General features: G+C 52.7%; 1 protein-coding gene and 2 long non-coding RNA genes across 4 annotated transcripts in view; 2 read left to right on the top strand and 1 right to left on the bottom strand.

The window, feature by feature from the left end:
• Positions 1–319: 319 nt before the first annotated feature.
• Positions 320–6,200, top strand: LOC115892787. The gene is made up of 2 exons (XR_004052702.1): positions 320–2,574; positions 4,156–6,200. It is a non-coding gene; the product is annotated as an uncharacterized LOC115892787 (long non-coding RNA).
• On the bottom strand, positions 6,200–8,528 carry LOC115892786. 2 transcript variants are annotated; one of them, XR_004052700.1, is made up of 3 exons: positions 8,394–8,528; positions 7,309–7,399; positions 6,200–6,830 (listed from the first exon to the last, which is right to left on the bottom strand). It is a non-coding gene; the product is annotated as an uncharacterized LOC115892786 (long non-coding RNA). The 2 variants fall into 2 exon arrangements; XR_004052701.1 differs by lacking the exon at positions 8,394–8,528 and adding an exon at positions 8,253–8,368.
• Positions 8,524–27,032, top strand: part of LOC104675947 (translation initiation factor IF-2-like) — a 68,052-nt gene continuing 49,543 nt past the window's right edge. The window contains exon 1 of the transcript XR_004052699.1: positions 8,524–8,652. The gene's annotated coding sequence lies outside the window, so the exon portion shown is untranslated. The remainder of the gene's footprint in view (positions 8,653–27,032) is intronic.

The following is a 27,032-nucleotide window of genomic DNA, read 5'->3' as shown; positions in this document are numbered from 1 at the left end:
TTGGCCCCGCCCCCTCAGCTGCGGCGCTACGTCAGCACGGCCCGCCGCACCCTCGCTTGGGCTTCCGGAACAGGCCGCGCCAAGGCCCCGCCCCGCGGCCGCACCAGGCCTCGCCCCTTTGGCTACGGCACTGCGTCCGCGCCGCACGTCGCGCCCTCGTCCTGCTTCCGGGGCGGGACGGAAGAGCGGGCGGGACCTTCCAGTCCAAGGCGCCGCGGCTTCCGCCCGGGAGGGGCGCTGATCCCAAACGAGGTTGTGCGCGCTTCCTGCGATGGTTTTTTGCTGTCCCCGTTCAGCCCCAGGTGCGCGGGACGTAGAAGCCAGACAGCCGGGAGGCGGAGATGAAAGGGGCAGGCGGCCCCGCCCTGCTGCAGCCCCCGAGAGGTCGGAGGCGCGGAGCCAGGGCTGACCCTGTGCACTGGGTCGGGGGCCAGGCCGCGTCTCAGCCTGCGCTGGACCCACCACCCGGGCAGAAAAGTGACATCAGAACCTTAGGCTCCGTTGTCAACCACGGTGACTGATGTCACCTCGTTTGCACAGGGAGGAAGGTGTGGCCCAGCGAGGCGTCCTCCCGTCCTAGTCAGGGTCTGCTCTGGGTGGGAGGGATTGTGGGACCCCCTCTCCAGTGGCTGTCACAGCCTAAGCTGGTGAGCTGTTTCTAGCCAGAGTGCCCCTTCGGTGAAGTCTAAAGCCACGAGATGACAACGGCAGCTGCCGTGTATTGAAAAGCACGTGCCAGGCCATCCTGGACTTACCCGTAAATGTGTTATCTCAGTAATTCTGGCAGCTATATTAACGTGCATGCCAGCCCCTTTCACAGATGAGGGGCCGAGGTCAGAGAAGCAGCTTGCCAGAGGCTCTGAAGGGCAAAGGGGCACAGCCTAGATTTGTACCCAGATCCCTGATTCTGAATCTCAGCGGTTAGCCTGTGCGCGGACCCGGCATCCTGTGGTAATAGTTACCCTTCAATAGGTGTAGCTGCTTGTCAGCTCCGTTGATTACCTTAGCTCACTGCTGCCTCCTCGAGTTGGAAGACCTGCTTACCCAGAGCTAAGCCCCTCTCCCAGCATCCCTGAGCTTGACCCAAGTTCCCTGGAGATTCCCACCCACCTGTTACCCCAGATCTCCCAATACTGTGCCTCCCTTTGCTTGAGGTGGGAAAGGATGCCCTCTGCCCAGGATCTGAATGGCCGGTGTGTAGCGCCAAGCCTGCTGGGCCTGTGGTGGCAGAGCTGCAAGTGCACGACAGAACACACCCAGGGTGCTCACACACAGTGCCAAGCCGGCCCCCAGGGTGCTCACTCACAGTGCCAAGCCGGCCCCCAGGGTGCCGAGGCTGCCTCTCCCCTCTGTACCCCGCCCTCCCTTGTAATGCAGAGGAGGCAGTCTGGCGTTTTCTGGCAGAGGGGGAAAGTCTTGACTTTCCAGGTAGGTGTATGCTGGACGTCAGCAGCAGACAGGGCACCCCAGCACAATGAGCCCGCAGCAGTCCAGACTTTCTAGCCTCCAAGTGTACCTCAGAGCGGAAGCTGCGCATTTGATTTGCTTTTGGCTCCGTATTAAAGAACAAAGCATGGAAACTGGACAGGCCCCTCTGTAAACAGAAAACACATGTTTTCTGAGAGAATGGGCACTTCCTCTCCTGGTTTCATCTCCCATGGACAGAGGTCTCCTTAGGCCCGCTGACTTCAAGACCAGGGAGGCTGCGGACAGAGGGCTGAGGGGAGGTGGTGATTCTTCTTTGCTCAACTCAGGGAGCAGACACTCGCCTTCTTGAATGGGGGCAAAGACAAGTGCTAGAGGTCTGCTTGGCAGTGGGGTGTGGTCTGAGGAGGGAGGCCCCTCAGAGACCTGAACAGGAAGTGGGGGTCTGGACCATTTGTGTCCTCCAAGCACACTAGAATCGTTTAGGGTTCTACCCGAACTAGCTCCAGGTGAACGTGTGTTCTTTGGAGCCTGCTAGCCACAAATGGGCAGAGACCTCTAATTCAGATGAGAAGTCTGTGTCTGCAAATAATGGGCATTCTGGCTGAATACCCACTGCTGTGTGGCCTTGGGCAAGTTTCTTAACCTCTCTGGGCCTCACGTTTCTCATCTGTAAAAGCAGGATAACAGTAGTTATTTAGGATTACATAAGATCATGGAAATAGCCCCATTGGACACATAACTAGGAGCTAATTAATAAGTGAGCAAAATCAAATATTGTCTCTGTTTCAATGCTGAGCTATTGTAGAGTGGCTCAGGAATCCTCTACAGACTCCCAGGGTGCCCGTACTCCAAAGAGCACCTCCTCTTCCCCTGCCTTCTGTTGAGCACAACCACTCCCAGGCTTCTGTGACACCTTTCTGGAAGCAGCCATTTTGCAGAGAGATCATCCTTTGAATCTCCCCAGCAGCCTGAACTTTGTCCTTGAGGGGAGATTTCATTTGGGGAAATCATCAGACATCCTTTAGGATAAGTCTGCTGAATGGATGCTCAGAAGCCAAGCCAGGGCCTCCTGTCCGGGTCAGTCTGGCCTCATGCGCTGAAGGCAGTATAGAAAGGATCTGGACTGGATCATCGCCACTGGTGTTGGTGGGTGTGAGCAACGTGTCCGTGTGTGTGTGTGCGTGTGTGTGTATGAAAACAGATTCACACACACTCCTGAGCTCAGTGGACGAACCAAACCAAAGCCTGCCTAATGAACACGAGGCTGCCTTTCATCTCTCAGCCCACAACTTGATTTTCATGGAAATTTTTCTGTGTGGGAAAATTACAAGCAATTCTGAATACAGGCAAGTGTGTGAGAGTGCGGCAGCATGTTGTCCTGGAATACTGGGATTTAGAGGTTGGGTTCCCCCAGTCTGTTCCTAACCAGCTGTGTGGCCTCTGGCTCCTTTCTTTACCCCCTAGCCCTTGGTTTCCGCATCTTAAGTGCTCCAGGAAGGAAACACACAGGCTGTGCCCACATGCGTGGGCATTCATAGCACGTGCTGGTGACATTGCTTATTAAAACACTGTAAACATTAATTGGCATTCACAAAGTTCTAGTGACAATAGCAGACATTTTTAAAAATCAGAAACAGGCCAGGCACAGTGGCTCACGCCTGTAATCTCAGCACTTTGGGAGGCCGAGGTGGATCACTTGAGCCTGGGAGGCGGAGGTTGCAGTGAGCCAACACTGCACCACTGCACTCCAGCCTGGGTGTCAGTGAGGCCCTGTCTGAAAAAACAAAGAAACAACAGGAGCAATTCAATTGTCCATCAGTAGATGAGTGGGCAAACAAATACCAATAGGCGTATGATAAAATACCACAAAGCAGTAAAAAGGAATGAGCCATTGATAGACTCAACAACATAGATATCAGGATCCCGAGCAAGAGTTCGTACTCCATGAGTTTTAAATTTTTTTTTAATAAATTAAAACTGATCTACAGTGGTTGGATTCAGATTGCTGGCTGCCAGGGAGTCAGAGACTGCCTGCAAGGGGCTCTAGGGAATGTTTTGTGGTGATAGATATTTCTTTCTTGATCTTGGTGATATGTCACACGGTTGCATACATTTGTCAAAACTCATCGAACAGTAGAGGTGAAAGGGATTTTGCTGCATGGAACTTAGACTTCAATAAGGTTGATTTCAAAAATTAACTGGTATTTATATTTTATTTTTCAAATCTTGTAGAAAATAATAGACATAAAATGCTTACAACGTATTCAACAAAGACTGTAAAATAACCTATAGTATGATCTAATGATTATATATACATGAATATATTTATTTATAACTTACGGTCCATTCATATAGATATGTGTACACACACACACATGCACACATACAGTTTGGAAAATATAGCAGAAGGACTTTCAAGCAAATGCACTCAGTAATTACCTCATGGGTAATTGTTTTCTTTTTAGTTGTCAATTCTAAATATTCTCTTAGTTTTTTCTTAATTCTAAATATCCTCTTGTTTTTTTTTTTTTTTTTTTTTGTACTTTTCTGTAATGAACACTTTTTTTTGTGGAAGAGGAGTCCTTTTTGCTTGCTATATTTTTCTTTATTGTTAATTGACAAATAATTGTATTTATTCATGGGGTATAATATGTTATATATATGATAACACTTTTCTTTTTATAAACAAATAAGAACACACATCTCTCTCTTTTTTTTTTTTTTCAGCTGCAGCAGGCCAGAGACATGGTGCTGGGCCCCGGGACAGGGTGGTGAGGACATCCCGGTTCCCACGAAAAGCAACCGCCTGGCAAGGCTGGAGCAGACAAAGAGGGAGTGAGGGGGTGTGGCTCGCTCCCCAAGTTTTTTGGCTCAGCTTCAGTGCTGGGTCATTCTTGGGGACTGCTATACCCACTGGGCACTGCAGAACCTCTGGTGCTTGTGGCACAGGGGAGTCGGGAGGAGCCCTGTCCCGGGACCAGACCTTCCCGTTTGGAGTACTGGGACCCAGTGGCCCTGTGCACCTTTCCTGAAGCTTCTGGGCCCCCAGTGGTCGAATGCAGAGTGAGCTGGGGAGTCACAGACTGTGCTTCCTGCCTTCATCCTCCGTTCCAGGTTCCTGTGCATTCGTGGGCCCATCCACCTGCCTGGGCTTGGCTAGGCTGTGACCTTCTCTGAGGACAGGGCTCTGCCTGCATTTGGAGCTGCTGGGACCTCAGTGTCACCCCCCACTCTCGCCAGCTGGCCTCACAAAGGTGCCCAGGAGGAGACCTGATTGCCGGCTCCTTTCCCCTCCCTGGCTGAGCAGATTCTACAACAGCCTGTGGAAATTAAAATAAGAGCCTAAAACTGTCAAAAAAAATTTTTTTAACCAAGTCACAAATGGGAAAGCTGAGGCGGCGGCAGGTTAAGGACACGTTGTGATGTCGCGTTCTCTCCCAGTGCTTTCGTACTGTAAACATCACAGTCCACGGTCCCTGTGAACAGGCAGCCACAGAGACTGGGTTTAGAGTTGCCGGGGGAAGGCTGCATCCAAAGTGTGGCCGGCTCAGAACTATTCCACCACATGGGGGGTCATTAGTTCTGCTCAGTTCTGTGGGGCCTCACTAGTGTTTCCATTTAAAAATAAGTCAAGGTAAAAGAAAAAGTTTTAAAATGTAACAGTCATGTATCTATTTCTGTAATTGTAAAGAAATACACTGTGACTGCTGGAGGCTCTGGAGCAGAGGACCTAGGAGAGAATGTTTTCTTTTTCTTTCTTTCTTTTTTTCCCCCCCCGAATTCTCCAAACCATCTGTAACAGTGTGTATTGCTTTTATAATGGGAAGAGATAAAATATACTTACATTAAAAATAATCAAAGTGCACCTGAGCCTACATGTCAAATGATAAACGTGATAATCAAAGGCACTTTCTATTTATCAAATACCTGGTTTATGCCACATCTCCTGCTAGGCCCTCCCAGCATGCTGGCTCCTCAGAACACCCTGCAGGTGGGAGCTGACAGCCGGGTCCCTGAGGCAGCACTCAGCACCCACGTGGTAGAGCCAAGGCTGGACAGGGATGACTCCAACTCCCAGGATTGTATTATGCTTATAACGACTTCCTGCCTGTTTGTATTTAAGACAAGGTCTCTCACTGTAGCCTTGACCTCCCGGGCTTAAACAGTCCTTCCACCTCAGCCTCTGGAGTAGCTGGGAGTTACAGGTGCACACCACCATGCTTGGCTAATTTTTGTATATTTTGCAGAGACAGGGTTTCACTGTGTTGCCCAGGCTGGTCTGGAATTCCTGGGCTCGTGCGATCCACCAGCCTCAGCCTCCCAAAGTGCCAGGATTACAGGCGTGAGCCACAACACCCAGCCCCTGTCTCTTAAAGGTGAACATTTTCCCTAAATACAGTGATACTCAGTTCAAGTATTTGTATCTTACTTACATAGAATACGGAATTATTTCTGTAAACAGAATTTAGTAAAAAATATAAAAATCAGCCAGGTGTGTTGGCTTACGCCTGTAATCCCAGCACTTTGGGAGGCCAAGGTAGGCAGATCACAAGGTCAGGAGATCGAGACCACCCTGGCCAACATGGTGAAACCCTGACTCTACTAAAAATATAAAAATTAACTGGGCATGGTGGTGTATACCTGGAGTCCCAGCTACTTGGGAGGCTGAGGCAGGAGAATCACTTGAACCGGGGAGGCGGAGGTTGCAGTGAACCAAGATTGCACCACTGCGTCACTGCACTCCATCCTGGTGACAGAGCGAGACTCTGTCTTAAAAAAAAAAAAAAAAAAAAGGAAAAGAAATATAAAACTCATAGATTTTTACCTTATTTTACCTTATGACACTGTTGACCAACAGCCAAAATCAGGATCAGTTATGTAACTCTCAGAGCCTAGAACAAAATGAAAATATGGGTTCCCTTGTTCAAGAATGACTGAGAATTTTAAGATCGGGGACAGCCAAACATTGAGTGTGGGGCCCTGCTGCACACAGACCCTCTACCACGGGGCAAGCCACAACGCCCACAAAGTCAGCCCTGGACGAGTTATTGATGGTGTATGACAGAACTAAGGTGACAGTTCCCTTTGTGACACACTGTATTCATCAGCGGCCACCAGTCAGAAAACAAATGGGCTTAAGCTGCAGGAAGATGAGCCGTTCCCAAGGCATTTTCCAATCTGAAAAACAGCGGTCGCAGCTCAGGAATGGAGTTCCCGGTGAGGATGCAGGGGGAGGCACAGCCAGGCTTCCCTCCCCAGGAAAGGGCCAGGCCCTGCATAGGAGCTTTTGTGAAAAACCAGGGAGGCTGCAGATTCTCTTGAAAGGTCAACACGCTGGTGCCACACCTCGATAGATCTTCAGTCACTCTGCTGTGGAGCATGCGAGGCTGACCGTCCTAGGCCTTGGGGAGAAATCATGACAGCTGATGCCAGTGCTTGTTACTAGGAAAACACAGTAAGAAACTTCATCCCTAAATGTTTATATCTACTATGTACTCACAAAAATTTTAAAAAAGGGTTTAGTATGAAAATGTAAAGTATCTCATTAATCTTTATCTTGATCATATGTTGAACTGATAATATTTTGGATGTATTGGTTTAAATAAAATATATTCATTTAAAAAAAAAAAGAAAAGGAAAGGAAAACTTCATCCCGCCGCCTCTGGGAAAGGATCTTGGGTTCATTGGCGGGTAAATGTTCCCCCAAAGGAGGTCCACTGTGGATGCTGGAAATGAACCATCAGCTGACAAGCATCTGCAGCTCTGAAAACAAGGGCTGCACGCATTGTCCCCGCCAGTGCCCCACCAGCCCACCCCCATCACCTCTATGTCCTCAGTCCCACGTCAGGTTCTGGAAGTTTCCAGGGGAGTGGGCAGTACCTTCAGGGGCTCTTGGGGCTGAGGCCTCTTCCATGAATCATATGTGGAAGCCCAGGACCAACCTCAGAGAGGATCATGTCTGAGAAGTTGTCTGAGGGAAAATATCCACTTAAGAGAGTGGTTCTCCAGGCCTTTGGGGACAAAGGACAAATATTCCTCCCACCCCAATCCCCAACCAGGCTCCTTGTTCATTTTTCTTTAAAAAACAAGAAAACAAATCCCCATTCTCCCCAGCCTGAAACAGTGCTCTGGAGGAGCTGCCCTGGTCCCCACGGACAACGGCCTCAGGCCCTGCTGGCAGCCAGAAGATCTATGCCTCCCAGCGCCTCCAGGGCCCTTGCAGTCTCGAGAGATGTGGCTTGGCCACTTTTGCAGATTCCCAGGCCTGGGGCCACTCAGTTGCCTCCCCCAGCCCAGGTGTCTCCACAGGACCCTGGCCTTGGAGAGTCTGAAGCCAGGCAGGGAGAAGAGGGCAGAAAATGGTGGTGCTGGGGAGCTGGGCTGTGGGAGTTGGGCTGTGGGAGCTGGGCCAGGCTAGCAAATCATCCCCGAAGGTGGAGAACTGCCCGCTGAGGGCACCATGGGCCTAGGTCCAGGACCCAGCATGGAACCCCTTCTCCTGGAGCACCAGGGGTCACAACGGTTCCTCCACTCCAGGGATCACGGGTGACCTACGGCCGGGTGCTTTGGGGACGAGACAAAGACAGCGTGTTCCTCCAAGCCCCTGCCTGCCGCTCCGTCACTGGGGCCATGGTCTGCGTGCCAGCAACCTTTTAGGAAGCATCTTGTGCCCACCCTCACCACCCCGCAAAAAACCTGTGTCCAAAACACTTGGCAGTGGGCTTAAAACACTCAGGTGCCCCGAGGAGGCGCCGGGAGATGAGCCCAGAGCGCTGACTGGCGAAGGCCCCAGCAGGACTGGGGCGTGGGACTTGCTTGTTTACCTCCTAAGAGAAAAACACAACGAAAAAAGCTTCTGGGTAGAACTGGAAGTTCTGGGGCTCCCGGCGCCTGGGCCTCCGCGCGCTTCTCTTCCTCCCCTCCCCGGCCTGCTTTTCCTCCTTCTTTCCCTCTTTGTTGCCAACCTCAGAGCCGCGGCTGAAACCCAGCCCAGCGTCCGCGAAGCCCGGAAACTTCCAGCTCCGCGACTGTGCAGAAAGTTGGGGGGCGCGGCCGGGGTGACAGCAGCGTCTCGGGAGCGGCTGCGGCGGCCACCTGGGACCTCGGCCTCCCGCGCCTCCCGCTGCCCCAGCCGCGCCCGGGGACCTCGGGCAGCCCGCGGGCCGGACGTGAACTTGACCGTCGCTGTGCCCGCCTGGACCGCGGCGCGCTCGGGACGATCTGGTAAGCGCTACCCCTCCCGCCCTTGCCCGGCGGCGCTGGGGTCCGGGTCGGGGTCCGTGGCTCGACCACGAGGGCGTGTCCGGGGCGGCGGGCGCCAGGGCTCCTCGGCCGCTGCACGGGAGCGCACGGCTGAGCCCGCGGCCCGGCCCGGTGAAGTCAGCCCGCAGCCTTCCAAACAAAGACTCGGAAAGTTCGGAAGGGAATCGTCCCGACATTTTCCCTCCCCTCGGGCTCTGGGTTTTGGTCATCAGGGCTCTTAAAAGGGAAAGGAGAGCTCTGTGGTTTTCTCCTGGTGCTTTCTTCCCTGCGCTTTGCCCCCCACCTTTGGCTGGAGGGAAGGAGGAGGGGGCATGGATGCCCCTCGGGTCCTCAGGTGTTGACCCTCCGAGGTCAAGCTGCCCAGGGACACCACAGGAGGTGAGGGCCTGTGGGATGAGGGACCCCCGACAGCACAAGGAGGCAAGCCCCTCACAGCTGCAATGCTTGGGTCCTGGGGCTCAGGTGGAAGTTGCTCCTGATCCCCCCCACCCTCCGTACCACGCTGAGTGACTTAGCCATCCTGGGTGACCCTCCTGAGCAAGACACCCTGGTCACCAACTGTCCTGTTGGCTCTGCTTGGGGCAGCCACAGTGACAAGTGAGCCTGGCAGGTGCTGGGTCACAGGACAGCCATGGATAGGGCCTGGGGAGGAGGAGAAGCTGGGGCCCTGTAGGGCCTGTTCCTTGGGGAGCAGGTGGGGGACTCTGCTGCCGCCCCAATTCCTGCCTGCAACAGGCCCAGCCCATACCTCCAGCTAGCTTCTCTGCATGCCCCTCTGTCTGCCTGAGACAAGGCCTCTGTCCCGGTGAGTGTTCTGATCCCTGAGGGGCACTCCTGGGGTAGAAACCTACCCCACCAGTGGGTGGTGGCAAAGCCCTGGAAACTCACAGAGCTGTCCTGGGCCTGGGCCTCCACAAGCCTCCCAGTTTGATCAGGTGCCCCCAACCACAGCAGGGACCACCTATCAGGTCTTGCTACCGGCGGTGGCCAGGTCCCCAGCCTTCCAGAGACAGTTGCTAACTTGCCGCCATCCCTGGGTGCCTACGCTCCCAAAGTCCTCCTTAGGGGAGCACCCAAGCCAAGAGGGCTGGCCAGCCAGAGTCTGAGCGGGTCACCCCACCATGTCCCTGGACTCTCCGGCAGGGCTGTCACAGGGCAGCCTGCAGGCGTCAGCTGGGGCACAGAGGGGGTTTGCGGTGATGGCAGGGGACAGAGTGCTCAGTCAGCTCCAGCCTGTTGCTACCATGAGGATAAGGGCTGGGGCTGTCCAAGCTTCTGACTTTGGAAGAAATCCAGATTTGTACATGAAATGTCCAAAATTTGAACACATTGCAGGACAGAGGAAACACTCTCGGGTTGAACCCAACCCATGCCCCCACCCCGAGTTTGCAACTCCTGTGTACGCCTGAACTGGTTAGTGTACAAAGGAAGGCAGATTTCTTAGTGACCCTGGCCCCAGCCGGAGATTTGAGCAGGAGACCCTGTGGATCTGGGGAGCAGGGAGGCAGGAGAGTTTGTATCTTACAGATCCAGCACCATGGGGAAGGTCAGCCTCCACAGGCATGAGCTGTCCAGGTAACTAACCCTTGCTTGAGCCCATTTAAAGTTAAAATCTCCCTAAAATGAGGAACCTGACCTGCTCCATCCCCAAACCCTTTGCGGGAGCTTTTATGCCCATTCATTCAGGGTATAATGAAGGAAAGACAGGATGCAGAGAGTGAACCTGAACTTGGACTTTCTTCATGTCCCAGGCAGTGGAGCCGTAGCATGCCGAAAAGCCTGGGCTTATAGGACAATTCTGCACTGAGGCAGGCCTGCCTCTGCCTGCCAGCGCTACCTCATTCTAGCTGGATAACCTCACCTCTCTAGGCCTCAGTTTCCTCACTCATAAAAGGAGCTTAATAAGAGTTCTGGCGGCTAGGCAGAACTCACACCTGTAACCCCAGCACTTTGGGAGGCCGAGGCAGACAGATCATGAGGTCAGGAGTTTGAGACCAGCCTGGCCAACATGGTGAAACCCCCATCTCTACTAAAAATACAACAATTAGCCAGGTGTGGTGGCACACACCTGTAGTCCCAGCTACTCAGAAGCCTGAGGCAGGAGAATCGCTTGAACCCGGGAGGCGGAGGTTGCAGTGAGCCGAGGTTGTGCCACTGCACTCCAGCCTGGGTGACAGAGCAAGACTCTGTCTAAAAAAAAAAGAGTAAAAAAGAGTTCTGTCTCAGTTGCATTGTTGGGAGAATGGTGACAATCCCTGTGAATATGGAGCACTCCGCTAGCATACAGCAGGCACTCAGCATCAGTGGCTGCTGCTCCAGCGGCCCGTGGCTGCTGGCTTCTCTCACACATCACCTGCTTCTGAGCAGCTCAGGAATTTCTCTCCTGCATCTCATGTCAACTTTGCATCGCTTGCCTCACCACCTTCTGGTGTTTGTTTCCATACCCTAAAGCAAACAGTCACTGAACACCTCCCCACACCTATACTCCTGTATGGAGTACTAGGCACAGAGAGGTAAGATGACAAGGTCCTGCCTTAGAAGCTGCCAGATGCCCTGTGCAGTGGCACCCTCAGGTGAGCTTCTCTAGGCTAATGCCAGAGAAGGTGTTTCCTGTGCAGCCTTTGTTGAATGCCTCCAGAGACAGGTAGCTCACCACCTATCTGGCAGTGTGGCTGTAGTAGCTGTAGGACAGGGTCACCCAGGCATCTTTGAGCCTTAACTGGTAGAAAGAGATGCAGGGCAGGTCCACAGACAGTGCCCCTGAGTCAGAGGCACCTGGTTTTACTGGAGAAAACACATACCTCATAAGAAATTTCTGAAAATTTGGTGAGGTGTACAGAAAGATTTCAGTCTCCAGAAAAAGCACTGCAAATGCTCATGCATGTTTTTACAGAACAGAGCCCTGTTTCCTCTTTTTGCCGACAGCCCATTTAGCAATGCCAGGGCTGTGCTGGTGACCCCACCCACCTCCTAACAAGGCAGCCACTGTCCCAGGGGACAGCCAATATATGCTTTAATTTTCCGAGGTTCGTGTCCTTGGGCCCCTGATTTTGGAAAGCCTGGACAAAATATAAGGAGTCACTGCATGGGAAATAAACCTACTCCAGAAAGCTGGCTGCTGTATTCAGGAAACTGCAGAGAAAGGTCCAGGTGTTCTGAGGCCTAGGGTTCCTCGCCAGGATCGGCTATAGAGTTTGCAGGACCCGGGTAAGGTGAAAATGTGACGCCCTGGTTTGAAAATGCCTGAGAGTTACAAGATGGTGACGATGGTGTGCATTAAAATGAGCTTGGGGCCCTTCCGAGTGCAGGGCCTTCCTAAGCTCAGGGCCCCGTGCCGTGGTACGGGTCATAAACCCACAAAGCCAGCCCTGCCCCTCACACGTGTTCGTGCCACATGCTGAGGCCCAGGGAGGGACCAAAGGCAGCTTCAGTGAAGGAGTACAACTCCTTATCTTTGCCATTCTTTTTTTTTTTTTCCATCATTGATGTTCCATGCTAATTTTAGAACACTTTGAGTCCTCACAAAAGAAAAACATTTTTCAATCACCTATGAAACCACACTCAGAGATAGCCACTGGAAAGGCCTCACCCAGCTTCTGCCAAAACTTTTTTTTTTTTTTTTTTTTTTTTTTTTGAGATGGAGTCTCGTTCTGTGGCCCAGACTGGAGTGCAGTGGTGCAATCTCGGCTCACTGCAACCTCTCCTTCCTGGGTTCAAGCGATTCTCCTGGCTCAGTCTCCCAGGTGGCTGGGACGACAGGCGCGCGCCACCATGCCTGGCTCATTTTGGTATTTTTAGTAGAGATGGGGTTTCACTATGTTGGCCAGACTGGTCTCGAATTCCTGACCTCAGGTGATCCACCTGCCTCAGCTTTCCACAGTGCTGGGATGACAGATGTGAGCCACTGCACCTGGTCTGTCAAAACATATTTTAAGCAAAATTAGCATCTTATTAGGTGTATCATTTTATCTTCTGCTTGTTTCATTAATACTTTATCACAATATTTTCCTAAGTCAGAAGATACGGTCCTGCAAATGAATTTTGATGACTATTTAGCATTCCACTGGACAGAAGTCCTTAACTAACCCCTTATTATCAGGCCGTTGGGTTCTTCCCAGTTATTTCCAGTTTTCCCCATTATAGGCAACACTTCGGGAACATTTGTCTGCACTTTCCTGATTACTTCCTAGGGGGATGAAACCAGCTTTAGTGGTGGGACTCCCAGTTAAGTCATTAGAGGTGACATTTTGGCTCCAGAGCCCTCTTGGGGTGGTCTCTGAAAAACTCCCTTGTCCAAGTACCTCAGCCCCCATGCCTCGTGCAGTGATGGTCCCACACCACAGCCCTGGCATCTTTCTTTCTTTTTTTTTTTTTTTTTGAGTTAGAGTCTCACTGTCATCGAGGGCTGGAGTGTAGTGGCACTACCTCAGCTCACTGCAACCTCCGCCTCCTGGGTTCAAGTGATTCTCCTGCCTCAGCCTCCGAAGTAGTTGGGATTACAGGCACGTGCCACCATGCCCGGCTAATTTTTTGTATTTTTAGTAGAGACACGGTTTGACCATGTTAGCCAGGATGGTCTCGATCTCCTGACCTTGTGATCTATCCACCTCAGCCTCCCAAAGTGCTGGGATTACAGGCATGAGCCACTGCACCCGGCCCTGACTTTCAAGAGAAAAACCTGACTTTTCCCACAACTCACTTGACTGGCACCGTAGGCAAAGACTCGAAGTGCGTCTGGAGCGCTGACTGCCTGCCCTGCACTGGCTGTGTCTATTGCCATCTGTGAGGTGCTACCTTCATCCCCCGGTACAGACAAGGACCCCAGGCTCAATGGGCTGAGGCACTGGCCCAGGGAAACTCCATGCTGCCCTTATTGTGAGGAGGTCACATTCTCACAATAGAAAAGACCCTTTGTCCTGCCAAACCATGGGCAGGATTCGGGGGTCCACAGTGTGGCTGCTGGGGTGGCCTGACCACTGAGCCTGTCAGGCCGGGGTTGGGAGGAGGATGCTAGCCTGGTGCCTGCTTACAGGGAGCACTCAACAAACAGCAGCAGGAGGAAGAGGAGAGGATGGGGCAGCAGCAGCAGGAGGGGAGGCTCTGCGGGCATCTCCCAGCTGGCAAAGGCTCCTGAGAGCAGGGATCAGGTCTGCGGCCCCAGGGCCAGCCCAGCAGGGGAGCAAGGTGTGTGAACACATCGATGAGGGCTGTGTCCTTCTTCCCCTTCACAGGCAGCTGGGCATGTCTGGGCCAGAGGGGAGGGCCTGTTAGTTTCCTGTGGCAGCCATGTAACAACTTATGGCTGACTTAGTGGCTTAAGCAACACACATTTATTACCTTACAGTCAAGGGGGTCAGATGTCTGAGGTGGGGCTCCCAGGGCTAAAATCCAGGTGTTGGCAGGGCTAGTTCCTCCTGGAACTCCAGGGGAAAAATCCATACCTTGCCTTTTCTGGCCTCTGGTGGCACCTGCTCCTTGGCTCCTCCTCCCTTCTTCCATCTTTAAAGCCAGCAGCGTCCCCTCGTTCTGTCTCTGACCACAGCAGGAAAGGAGTCTCTGCTTTTAAGGTTTCGTGTGACTAGATTGGGTGCACGTGGCTAATCCAGGCTACCCTCCCACTGCAGATTTTTAACTCAATCACACACCTGCAAAGTCCCTTTGGTCTAGTGCGGTAACACTTTCCCAGGTTCCAGGGATTAGGGCTCGGACATCTTGGGGACATTATTCTGCCCAGCAAAGGTGGTATCAGGGAGTCTGAGCACCTGAACCTCCCCAGGGGACTGAAGGAATGCCTGCAGTGTCCTCTTCCTCGTCCTCAGTAGCTGTGAGTCCAGAATAGAGGCCATCTACAAGGTCACACCTGGAGGGATCCGGGGTAACTGAGGTCACAGAGGTCTTGCCCAGGACCCCAGGCCAAGTCCTGTGTTGTCTTCCACAGATGCCCCCCTTCCCCACCACCCTGTAGTGCACTGGCCAGGGGGTGGCAGTGTTTTGGCCTGGAGGGACACCAGCTTGAGGACTCTGCGGAGCTCTGGGCCTAGGGGGAAGGCGGGAGGGACTGTCATCTATTGGGTGGCTTCCCCACACCAGGGGCCGATTTATGGAGGTTACCTTTCATCCCCCAAGTCCCATGGGAAGTGAAGATTTGTTTCCTCATCTCATAGGTAAAAAAGCTGGGGCCCTCAAAGGGGCAGTGGCTTGTCCGTGGAGAAGAGTCTGCCCCTCCCAAGGAGCCTGTGGCTGGTGAGAAGCGGGTGGGAATGGGCTGTCCCATGAGCAGGAGGGTGGGTGTGCAGTGATGCCGGCGTGGTCCCTGTGGAGCCCTGTGCACAGGCCTGTGCATCCGCTGACAGGCGGCCGAGAAGGCCTGCAGTCACATCGCTGATGGTAAAGCTGTAGCAACAGGCCCAGAGAGGTGTGTTAGTTTTCCCAGAGACACACAGCTCTCTGGAAGAGTGCCATCCTCCGAGCTCCTTCGCCTGGTGTTTTGCATCCCTTGCCCCATGGGCACAAGTAGGAGCAGAGTTCCTTGGGGTTCGATCTGTGGGGTGGTTTGTGAGGGGGACTGTGTCCTCCATTGTGGAACAGACTTAGCTGCCTCTCTGTAAAACATTTTTGCCTGACGTGAATTCTCTCCCTTGACTGGGGGCCAGCACAGTGCGTAGTAGGTTGGTTAAGAGCCCTGGGTTTGGGCTGAATACAGTAGCTCATACCTGTAATTCCAGCACATTGGGAGGCCGAGGCAGGAAGACTGCATTAGCTTGAGTTTGAGACCAACCTGAGCAACAAAGGTTAACTAAAAAAGAAATTAGCTGGGCATGGTGGCACATGCCTGTAGTCCCAGCTATTTGGTGTGGCTGAGGCAGGAGGATAACTTGAGCCTGAGAGGTTGAGGCTGCAGTGAGCTATGATCATGCCACTGCATTCCAGCAGGGGCAACAGAGCAAGACCCCATCTCAAAAAAAAGAAAAGAAAAGCCTTGGGACGGGAGCTGGGTTGCTCTTAAATCCCAGGGACCCCACCTTGGTGTGATCTCAGGTATGCTCCTGACCTCTCTGTGCCCGAGTTTCCCCAGCTGTAAAGGCGGGTGATAATACTGCTGCCCAGACCCCAGAGGACACCTAGGAGGCTCTTGCTGGGCAGCTGGTCCTGCCCCAGAGCCCTTCCACTCCACGCACCCCTGCATACACTCAAGGGCAGATGGGCCCCCCACAGCCAAGCCAGGCCTGGTGGCCCTAGGACACTCTTGGTCACAAGAATTCAGATTATTTTCTCAGCAAATTTCTGACCACTGTCCTGGGGCCTCAGCAGGGGCAGAGCTGCATGATCCTGGGTCTATCTGGACTTGTTCTGGCTCAAACTTCAGCCCACCACAAGGACAAGGGTTCTGGGAACTCAGGCAGTCTCTCTGCCAACCAGGAGCCACTCTTGCTCGCCTGGACCCCACGGGGCAGGCATAGTGGGCATTCATATCATTCCCATTTTGCAGCCAGGCAGACCGAGGCCCAGAGAGGCCAGATAACCTGCCTCAGGTCACACAGTTGGCAAAGGATAGGGCCAAACCTTGGTGATGGCCAGACTCTAAATCCAGGGCCACTTCTTGCCTTGGGAATATAGTCTTCCCTGGCACTCGCTTTTATAATCTTTCTAGAAGGGGAGCGGGCCTTCCTGCCCCATTCCTGGAACAGGCCGGCTGCCTTCAGGGCCAGAAGATCCATGGAACAGCCCTTTGGAGGAGGAGCTTGTGAGAATGTGCAGGGGTCGCAGAGTCTTCCTAGGCAGGGCAGCATTGCAGCTTGCATGTGGCAGGGGTGTGGGGTGAAGCTGTGCAGGGCAAGGGACAAGTCAGTCTCCACTGGAAGTGCCCCACTCGGGGGCCTCAGTGTGTCTCTTTCCCCAGCACTGGCATGGCACATTTTGACCTGAGCAATGGTGAGCTGCCCGGAATATGAACAGGAAGAAGAGAACCTTCCCCAGGCAGCATGTGAGGCTGGGGTGGCACTCGACACAGGATGGCAGCAAAGGGCATGCTGCCCTCCAGGCCGAGGGTCTCGGGAGCCTCCCTTCCCAGCCCCTGCTGTGGCCTCTCTTTCAGGCCTGGCATGGGAGGAGTTAAGCGGCCGCGGGCACCTTGGCACATTACGCTGCCCAGAGTGTCCGGCTCCCCACCCCCACTGCTTTTCTTCCTTTTTGCCTTTTTCCTTCTTAATTAATCATACGCTGCTGCCCAATTTAAATATGGAAATGCCCAGGCCGAGGCGATGCAATTATTCATGAGGGCCAGGCGGCTGTCCGGGGCTCTCGGGCTGTGGGGAGTACCGTGGCATCGCCTCCGTTCTGATGTGTGTGAAATTATGTGCACAAAAGGCGCCTCCTTATCTGGGTGTGTGAACTAAATAAATAAATAAGGGCTTTTGTTTGTTTGCCGGCTCCTGCACATGGCTGCTGGGACTCAAGCGCTGGTGTTGTCTGCGCCTCTGTGGGACTCGGGAGACGGGAGGCAGGGGAGGCCCCCGCAGGCTGGCCAGGGGCTGGGGGCTGGGGGCCGGGGGCTGGCCACCAGGCACCTGGGGCCCTCTCCCTCCCCTGGCACCACCCTCACCCCGCAGCTACCCCCCCATACACACTCTCGCCGGAAAGTTCGCCCTGCCCGGGCTGGGCTCCCAGGCAGCCTGGCACGGTGCCAGGCTCGCCGCCGAGCTCGGGCAGCAGGGTGGGGCGAACGCAGAGCACGGAGGACGGGGCCGGGCGACCTGGGCACCAGCAGGACCTGAGGCCAGGAGCCGGGGGCCCAGAAGGTGAGGGCACCCCAAGTGGGCGCAGGGTGGGAGCTCTGCGGGCAGCAGGCCCTGCGGCCGGGCCCAGGAGCAGGCCTCGTGGGGGTGGGGGGTTGGAGCGGAGGCTGGCAGAGGAGGCAGGCACAAAGGAGGGCAGTGCCAGGCAGCTGCGGCCGACGCGGGCATCGCTGCCTGCCTGCCCCTAGCCGGCCTCCCTGCCGGCTGGGGCTGGCCTGGGCTCCGAGCGGAGGACGCGTGTGCAGGGGGCCAGGCAGGAGCGGCAGACACCAAGCCGAGCCGTGGCCACAGGGCCAGCCGCGCGCAGTCGGAGGAAGGGCCGGAGTGAGGCGGGGCCCGGGGCTGTCAAGGAGAAAAACATCCCAAGGCCTGCAAATTGCTGCTCTCAGCTTTTTTCCCCCCTCCTCCTGCTTCAGGGGTGGGGGTGGGGGGGTGGCGAAAAAAAAGCAGCGCTTCCTCTGGAGGCGGATGCAAAAAGGATGCAGAATTTTAACCATCTCCTGCACCGGCCCTCCTTCCTGAGCAGGGTTTGGGCCCTGGCCTGGCGCCGAGGCACCCTGGGAAGGGAAAGGCCAGAGCAGCCGATGCCGGTTCTGGGGGACGCGGGAAAGCCCAGCCTCCTCTGCACCTCCATCCAGAACGGGGTCGGTGGGGAGGCCTGCAGCACCTGCAGCAGGGGTGGAGGATGGGAGGCGGAAGGGGCCTGGTGCCTTCGGAGGCTGCACCTCACCGTACCAGTCGCTACCCAGGGCAGCACGCCTGTTTGCTGGCCTCCTCTTGGTGTTAAACTTGGTGTTCTTGGTGTTAAACTTGGTCCCTGATTGGAGACCCCAGCCGTGTACCGTGTGGGAGTCTTGGGGCCCCCTGACTTGGGGCCCACTGACTTGGGGCCTTCAACCACACTGGCATCCCAGGCCTTCCTCTTGACTAATTTCTGTTTTAAAAATAATGTGGAACGTTTTCTGGCATCTGGTGAGGACTTCACACACTGTACATTCAAGGCAGGACTTAAGCAATGAGTTCACAAGGTATCTGGTCACTGGACAAATGGCAGGCAAGCCCCCTGTGCTCCTCACTGGGTGAGACTCAGGGGCATGGGTTTAAGGCGTGGGATCTCAGCGGGATGGTCTGGGCCCACATGCCCACAAGGCACAGAGCCTAGGGCCCATGAAATGTTGTCATTTTAATTTCTTTTAAAATCATAAGAAAAAACGACTATAAAAATAATGAATATATGATAATGAATTCGACCTGGTTATATTGGTCTTTAATTTGACGCAGTCATAAAATAGAATTTTTAGTATTCCTGGAGGAAGGGAACCAGGAAGCCGAAAGTGCCCCGGCCCATGAAAGGCAGGTGTGGCCTGGGTTGGTCCTGTCTGTCCCAGGACAAAGGCTCAGATGTCTGGGTCCAGGGGTGGGGTAGGGAGCATCTGGGTGCCCTGTGAATCTGGCCCCCATGAAGGCTAGCCGGGACAGGTTGCTCCAGCCTGCGGCAGACAGGAGCCAGGGCTGTGTGTGTCTGTACGTGTCCATGTATGTGCATGTGGGTGTGCAGGCATACTCGTGTGCATGCCAGTGTTTGACAAAGGATTCCCAGACACCTGTGTGTGTAAGTCCCAATTCTCGAAACAGGGGAATGCAAGGCCAGGGTCAGGAGACAGTATGGCTGCGAGGGCCTTGTCTTCCTGACAATGATGGGTGGGAAGTACCATTGTCTCCCTAGGAGAAGGCAGCCTTCAAGGTCCCAGTGCCCCCAAATCCATGAGCTCACACAAAACAACGTGAGCCACAAATGCAAGCCACATCTGTAATTTAACATCTTCTAATAGCCACATTTTTGGAAAGTGAAAGTAAGCAGGTGAGATTCACTTTAGTACTAAAATTCATTTTAATCTAATATAAATTTCCAAAATCCTATTTCAATGTGTTGCTTGTATGAAACTGTGAATGGGATATTTTGCCATTTTTTCCATATTCGATTTGGCCTCTCCCCATTTCAATGGCTCAGTTGCTGCATGTGGAGAAGGGGCTGCCGTGGCGGGCACGCAGGTTTCGTAGGTCCCTGTGCCCCCCACTTCCCCACCCAGAGTAGGGGAGACTGGTTTTCGGCCTCTTTTTCGCTGGTGGCCCTTCCTGGCCAGGGAAAGGGATGATTCCACTGGTTCATCGGCCCCAAGCAACCCTGAGAGCTGAAAGGATGGATGTTGGGGCTGCAGGTTCCAGAATGAGGGGGGCTGCTGGAAAGGGTTCTTCGGCTGTGCTCCCAGACGCCAGGGGACGACACAAAGGCCTGACTTCAGACTCACAATAGTGGGGCGGTTAGTCACAGTGCCAGGGCAGCGGGCAGGCAGACAGAGCCCCCTGTGTCTGCGCCTGGTCGGGCTGGGACCTGCAGCCCCCATTTCCCCAGCTGGCTTCCCACCCCACCCCTGCCCGCTCCCCACATTAACCCCCTGCCGCCTGCTGCCTACCTGGCAGCCTGGCCGGGGCTCCCTTGGCCAGGCTCTGGTTTCCACCAGCCACCCTGGCCAGAGGCGTGCTCCTTCTAGAAGCCCGGCTCAAGCCTGCATGGTTTCACCGGCCTGTCTCAGGAAGCAGGCATTGGAACAGCTCCGTCACCGTGGCTGGGCAGTATCCATGCAGCCTGAGAGAGGAGGTTTTCATATTAGTTAGAGGCTCCCCACTTAAAGATTTCATCAGCATTTGCAAGTATTCGCCATTCAAGGACTGTGCATTTCTGGAAACAATGAAAAACCAAAACTGAAAAATTAAGGAGCGGCCCTGAAGCTGGTGTCTGTAACTGCACATTTTAAAGTGAACAGACTGACATAAATATTTTAATCCTGTGCCTAGATAGATGGATAAGATAAAATAAATTAGTCATGTTCTGGCCCAGTCTGGAGACTATCTGAAAGCAAGACAAATGTCAGCATTTGCTGTTTAGGGTTACAATTAAAATCTCTCCTTCTAGATTGAGCTTCTAGAGCCTCAGAGATGGAATTCGCTGTTTTGCCGCGATTTGACATTAAATTATTGACTCATGGGGAGGAGGGTGACTTCCCCTGAAAAGGTATAAAATGAAGTTATCAGTCTCTCTTTTTAATTAAAAAAAAAAATCTCTGCAAAGATTCTGCATTCTGGCTTTTTTTTTTTTGCTAAATTAAAGTGGCATGTGTTTTTATTTTAGAAGGCAGAGATGTTTTACTGTGCCCGGTGCGAGGAAGCGAAGGAAAAGAAAGATCTTTTGAAAATGTGTGCATCTACTTGCAGCTTAGAAATTCCAAGTGCCAGACATTTTTCTTGGAGGAAATAAATGTCTTAATTTATTAATCTTACCTGTTGATTATGTTCTGGAATGATTTATTTCATAATTTAATCCTTGTCTAGAACCGAGGCCATCTTTGGAGAGTAAAAGACCTAGGTCTCTTTGGTCCAGGAGACATTGTGGCCTTCTGTTAAAATAATTGACTGCCAGGATCGGGGCCCAGGCGGCTCTCGGACGGAACCGGTCTGTGCTAGGCAGCCCGGCCCACTCGGCCTTCGAAAAACAAGGGATGGGAGACATATGCTCTGCTCACATCATTTTGTTTTGATTTATTTTAAACTGCTTAAGATGATTTTAGCACAAAGAGTGGTGTATCTCACTTGCATTCTGAGAGCCACTGGATTTTCAAGCTAGAGTACAATTTTTTTTTTAATCCAAATTTAGAAATTGCCTTTTAGAGTAGACAACAGCATGCTAGTTTGCCTTTTAACTCACTTTTAAAGAAAGATATTTAAGATCAAGTACATTGAATTTGGAGATTGGTCCCCCTCCGTTATTAGGGGCTGGAAATGGCCCAGTTTTCAAAAATAAGGTCAGAAAAGGGGTGTTTCTGGCCTAAGAGTTCTTTCAGGCTGGGCTCGTATCACAGAGATTCTTCCACACACATGTCCTGAGTTCTTGTCCTATACATAATCTTTTCTTCCAAGGAGGAGTGTGGCATTCAGTTCCAATGTCATCGTGTGGAAAAGAGTCCCTGCCTGGCTGAAAAACTGTCACAGGCAGCCGGGCCACTTCCCAGCATGACCCACAAGCCCGATGGTGGCCCTCGAGTATTTTAGAGACCCGTACAAATACCATTCTTTTAAAGCAAGCCAACGCATTCTTCACGAACTACAGTTCCACCCTGGCTGCTGGTACTACCTCTAACAGTGGAAAAAATTTAAAAGACTGGGGACAACAGGAAACACATTGGATCCCCAGGGGAAATGGCCTGGAAGCTACAGTAGGGACATGGGTGACCCAAGGGCTCTGTTCAAGTCCTGGGGCTGTTCCCTTTATTCCTCCAAGCCTCAGCTCCCCGGATTTAAAGTGAGAACAGCACCCAGCCCAGCCCACTGTCAAGGGCTGTTGCAGGAATATGACAACAGCCACCAATATTTGCATAGCAGAGATGCCCAGTTTCATTTTCTATTTGAAAGTTTCTCTGAAGGGGGATGTGCTGGAGACACAAGAACAACTGCTATCATCTTAATAACTTTTCTGGCAATACACGACGATGGTTGTTTATATTAATCTCATAACTCTTAACAATAATTCATTTAATTCTCATAATGAATTATATCTATTGGACTTATAATATATATAATCATATCAGTAATATAGTCCTTTTCTGATCATGAAAGCAACATATGCTCACTATAGAAAATTTGGAAAATACAGAAAAATGCACATAAGGGAAAAATTATTCATCCTTTCTCCCACGCAGAGACAAGCTCTGGTCACATTTTCCTGTGTTTCCTTCCAGGCTCTGCTCTCTGCCGAGCAGCTTTCATCAATTCTCCTAGCATCTATTTTCAGATAACTCCATGCGCTTTTGTGATTGGTCCCTCCTTGTCACCTTGGCCTTTCTGGTCCTCAGTGGCAATTCTTTCTCTCTGACTGCCTCCTTCAGGAGGGCCTGGCCCAGGGTCTGGGTGTTCAGGGAGAAGACCTCGGGTTTCACGGCACCCAGTCTCCTTGTCCTGCTGTGCTGGGAGCCCTGTTGGGGCAGTCCAGACACACGGCCAGCACAGCCCCACGGCAAAGCCAGGCCTGCAGGTGGGCTCAGGGCGTCAGGGAGCTGGAGCGAGTGGTATGAAACCCATTATCTCGCAGGGCCCGAGCTGTGGAGGTGAGCACACTAGGTCTTCCCGTGCAGGAGAGGGCTGGGAGGTGGGAAGATGCAGGCAGGCCGTCCCCAACAGAAAAGCCAGAACACTGCAGCATGGACTGCGGGGAGCAGGGGAGAGCGTATAAAAAGCAGCTTCGATACTTGAATTCTCAGCAAAGAAAGATGCTCGGGCCAAATCAAACAAACCACTTCTTAGACATGCAAAGTTTCATCGGAACTGTTAGGATAACGTTTCCAAGGTGTTCAGCTTTATGGCCCTGACTTACACCCGCCGCGTGGTTGGGGGTTAGTGCCAAGTGGTTTGGTAGGCAGAAATCCACCAGAACTTCAGTGCAAGGGCACAATCCCCCAATACCATGTCACAGTCATGCACGTGCCTTGGCCGACCCCACAAGTCCATCAGGAAAAAGTTCCACAGAACCAGGCCTCTGGAGGGGGAACCACACAGACCTCCCTATTGCCTTCTGAGTAACTGATCCAAAGGCATTTCTAGAATAGCCGAGTACATTCGTGACAGGAGAAATGAAGTCTATGGGGTCTACCTTAACCCCCTTAGAATAATGCAGTGGCCTCAACGTCTTAACAATAGATCATTCGAGATTTATTAATAACCCAAGTTGCAGACAAACTTCATAGGCGAGATCATAGGTTGCAGTGTTCATTACAGTATAGACATATTAGGGGGACATGACAGTAAATTATCCCATAGCGAAATAATGGAACATTGTGTCACCCTTAAAACGGTGTTGACATTTTGGAAGACCAAGGCGGGTGGAACACTTGAAGTCAGGAGTCCGAGACCAGTCTGACCAACATGGTGAAACCCTGTCTCTACTAGAAATATAAAAATTAGCCAGGTGTGGTGGCTCATGCCTGTAATCCCAGCTAGTCAGGAGGCTGAGGCAGGAAAATTGCTTGAACTTGGGAGGCGGAGGTTGCAGTGAGCCGAGATCATGCCATTGCACTCCAGCCTGGGTGACAAGAGTGAAACTCCATCTCAATAAATAAATAAATAAATAAATAAATAAATAAATAAATAATAAAATGGTGTTGACAAAAAGTTTGGAATGGCATGGGTGTGTATGGGATACAATACCTTCCTACAGTATGTACATATGTAAGATATGACTGTGTATGCATATGTGTGCTGAACAATAGTTGGGAGGGAATTACAACAGAATATTATTTCTGGATCATGGCATGTAGGTGAATTTTCCTTTTTTTGTGTATTTTATACTTAACCCATATTTTTTATTTACTACTGAAATTATCTGTATCTTAAATATCTATCTTTATATTTTATTCTTAAATTGCACATAATTTACACTTTCCTGTGTCTTCCTTAAACACGTGGCATTTTTTAATCAGGGAAAAACTATTTTTAAAGACTCATTATAGAAAGATAGACAAACAGAGACAAATGGCATGCTTTCTTTCAGTCGTTGGGGATGGATGATACACGTAGCAGAAGTATTCGTTAGGCCAACAAATAGGAATAGTAAGTCAATATTGTTCTTTCTTTCATAAAAGATTTATATGTTGGTAGCTTATTAATCAAATACTACGTGAGTTTTCTAACCAAACACATATACTTGTACACCAGGGCAGAAAAATCTCACTTAAGATTTTGTGTGGACTCGAGAAGTGTTTTTGTTCCCTAAACAATAGCATCAAGAAGAGGGGGAAAAGGCCCGTCTTCTTGGATCCTTGGTTGGATGACATGGGGCCTGATTTTCAGTTTGAGTTTTCTGCTTCCCCTGTTTGGTTTTTTAAAGATAATTTAAAAGATTCTGAAAGTTTATTACTGGAGAAGTCCATAGATCCTGGATTTATAGTGTCAGATTAATAAATTGTGGTCTTTGAGTGGGAATCCTAGTGGTTTATTTAGACTCATCAGTTGCCTTATTATTTTTCTAAAAGAAAGAAAACATTTATTTTTTTAAGCTTGTATTGCCCTTAAAATATTTCTCTGCACTCTTAGGTCACCTGCCTACTCACGCCAGGAGCACATCGCTTGTGTTAAGAGACTAGAATTTTCTTCCTTAACCATAATGTGCCAGGATTTTGTTATATGGAAAAATCTGTCCATGTTTCCAACTAATATTTCTTAGCCTTCAGGCAAGTGCGACTTGCTTCCCTGTAAAATGAATTCCCAGGACCTACGGTATCGGGACGGGCAGAATTCTTTAAAATGCAGGGCCCGGGGCGACCCCACCACGTCCCGGTTGGCTCCGGGCGGTCCCGGGCTGCCCGCTGGCCGCACAGCCTCCTCTCCCGGGCCCGGCCGGCCGGAGCCTCAGTTTCCCCGTCAGAGCGGGGCGGAGGCGAGGCTGGGGGCGCCCGGGCGGCGGGGACTGACTCGACCAGGCGCGCCCGGCTGAGAGGTCGCGCGGGCCCCGGAGCCTCCAGCAGCCCGCCCGGGCCTCCGGGGCGCGACCCCCTAATCCGCTTTAGTCAATATATTGTGAGCTCCGCTTGGGCAAAGTAAACAGGCGCCGAACAAAGCGGCGGCTGCCGCCCGCGACTTCTGACCCCGGGGTCGCGCCCTTTGTTCGCCCTCAATAGGGCGGCCCCGCCGCCCGGCCCGCGGCTAATTGGGGCGCGTGCCGTCGCCTCTGCCCGGACGCGCCCTCGGACGCAGGCCCCGGACCCGCCCGCCGACTCCGACCCGACCCGGGCCTCGGACCCCGGCTCGAACCCTCGTCCCTGCCGAGGCGGACCCCGGGCCCAGACTCCGACTCCAGGCCTCGTTTCGAACCCGGGGGACCCGCCGGGACACGCCCCGCCCCGCCCCGCTGCAGACTTAACTCCCCGCCCGCCGCGGACCCGGAGCCTCAGGCCTGGTGCCGGACTCGGCCCTGCCTCGCGTGCCAGCCCTGGGGCTGCCTGCAGGAGGCGCACCGAGGCCTCCCCGCCTTCAGAGCCCCTGCGGGCCTAGGCTCTGTGCCCCGCCGGGCCCGGAGCTGGCCGGCTGAGACTGGCCCGCGCCTCCCGCTCCGGGGCCGGGTGCTCCTGGTCTGCGCAAGGTCCCCAAGCACTCCCGCGGCCACGTGGGTGCCTGTCGCCTGGAGCGGGGTTGGGGGAGGCCGCAGCGACACTGCTCCCCGGTCCCGGGGCTCGTGGTCCGCCTGTGCAGGCCCCGTAAGGACCTCAGACAGCCGGGATGCAGAGGAGACGCGTCTTAGTTCTTGTTTTCCTTTTTCTGCTCTTTATTTCTGTTAGGAAGCCTGTCACACGGGAAAAAAAAAGACGCTCCATCTATGCGAACCCCACTCCTCTGGTGAGGGAAGACGGAACCCTTCAGACCCTCAGCAAGTGGGCCCCCTCCCCCGCCCAACTTCTTTTTCCTCCACATCATAATTTCCAGCACCTGGGAACGGTTCTAGGCCAGAGGAGGATGCTAACGCCATGAATGCATCCGTTGACACGAAATTCAGGCCTTGACCATTTCACCTCTTTCTTCGTTTTTTCCTCAAATGTTGGACAAGGTTATAATTTTTATCCCAAGAAGCTTTTGAGACTTAGCACTTGTAATTTTCATAAGGGTTCTGTTTGATTTTTAAGAAGGTACTTTCTTTTGTAATTAGGTGCAAAAAGGAAAGAAGAGAAAGGACTCTTCTTGAAAGCCTTTGCCTCTCAAGATGAGCGGAATGGCTTCCAGTTCCTGGCCCGGCCAGGCAAGGAAGGCCCCCTGCCTGATTCTCACTTATTTCAGTTTTGTTCATCAGCTGTAAATATTGCTGGACTTTGCCAGGAAGACTTTTTTTTTTTTTTTTTTTTTTGAGCTTGTTGATTGCACGGTGGAATACTCTAACGTGGAATTTGGCTTTGGGAAGACTTGGTGGTCAGGGGTTGTCGGATATGCCCTACTGTTGTGAGGATGGAGCTGAGTAGGGGTCCTGCCGTGGGCCATGAGTTGGGGGAGGCAGGTGTGGCCATCACCTTCTCAGTGTGTGGTGCAAATCTCCACCTGGGAAGGAAAGCCCCTGGGAGGCATGCCTTGTAATTCTTGCCTTTCATAGAACGACTGCCAAATAGCCCGGTGCCTCTTTACCCGCCTGCCTCATTTCCGTGCATTTCTCCCAAAGCCACCACTTCTACGTAGCCTTTCTCCTTTCTGAGGAGCAATAATCCAATCTGATCAGCGAAAGTTTGCCTCCGTGGAATGCTGATGCGCAGGCTGGGGACCCTGCCACCAGTCTCTCAGCAGTGCTTGCAGACATGAGATGGTGAGGGTTCTTCCAGGCTGTCCTCAACACTGATCAGCCTTTGATATTGAGACCATGGGGCAGGTGCCTGCCAGGTTCACAGAGGGCTGTAAGCAGGGATGAAGCTTGAGTGGGGCTTGGAATCACCCCGGGTGCCTGGCCAGGGGGGCTCTGGTTGC

The sequence above is a fragment of the Rhinopithecus roxellana genome, chromosome 13, assembly GCF_007565055.1.
Source record: "Rhinopithecus roxellana isolate Shanxi Qingling chromosome 13, ASM756505v1, whole genome shotgun sequence".
NCBI lineage: Eukaryota > Metazoa > Chordata > Mammalia > Primates > Cercopithecidae > Rhinopithecus > Rhinopithecus roxellana.
The sequence above is the reverse complement of the archived record's forward strand: the minus strand, read 5'-3'. Positions and strand labels throughout refer to the sequence as shown.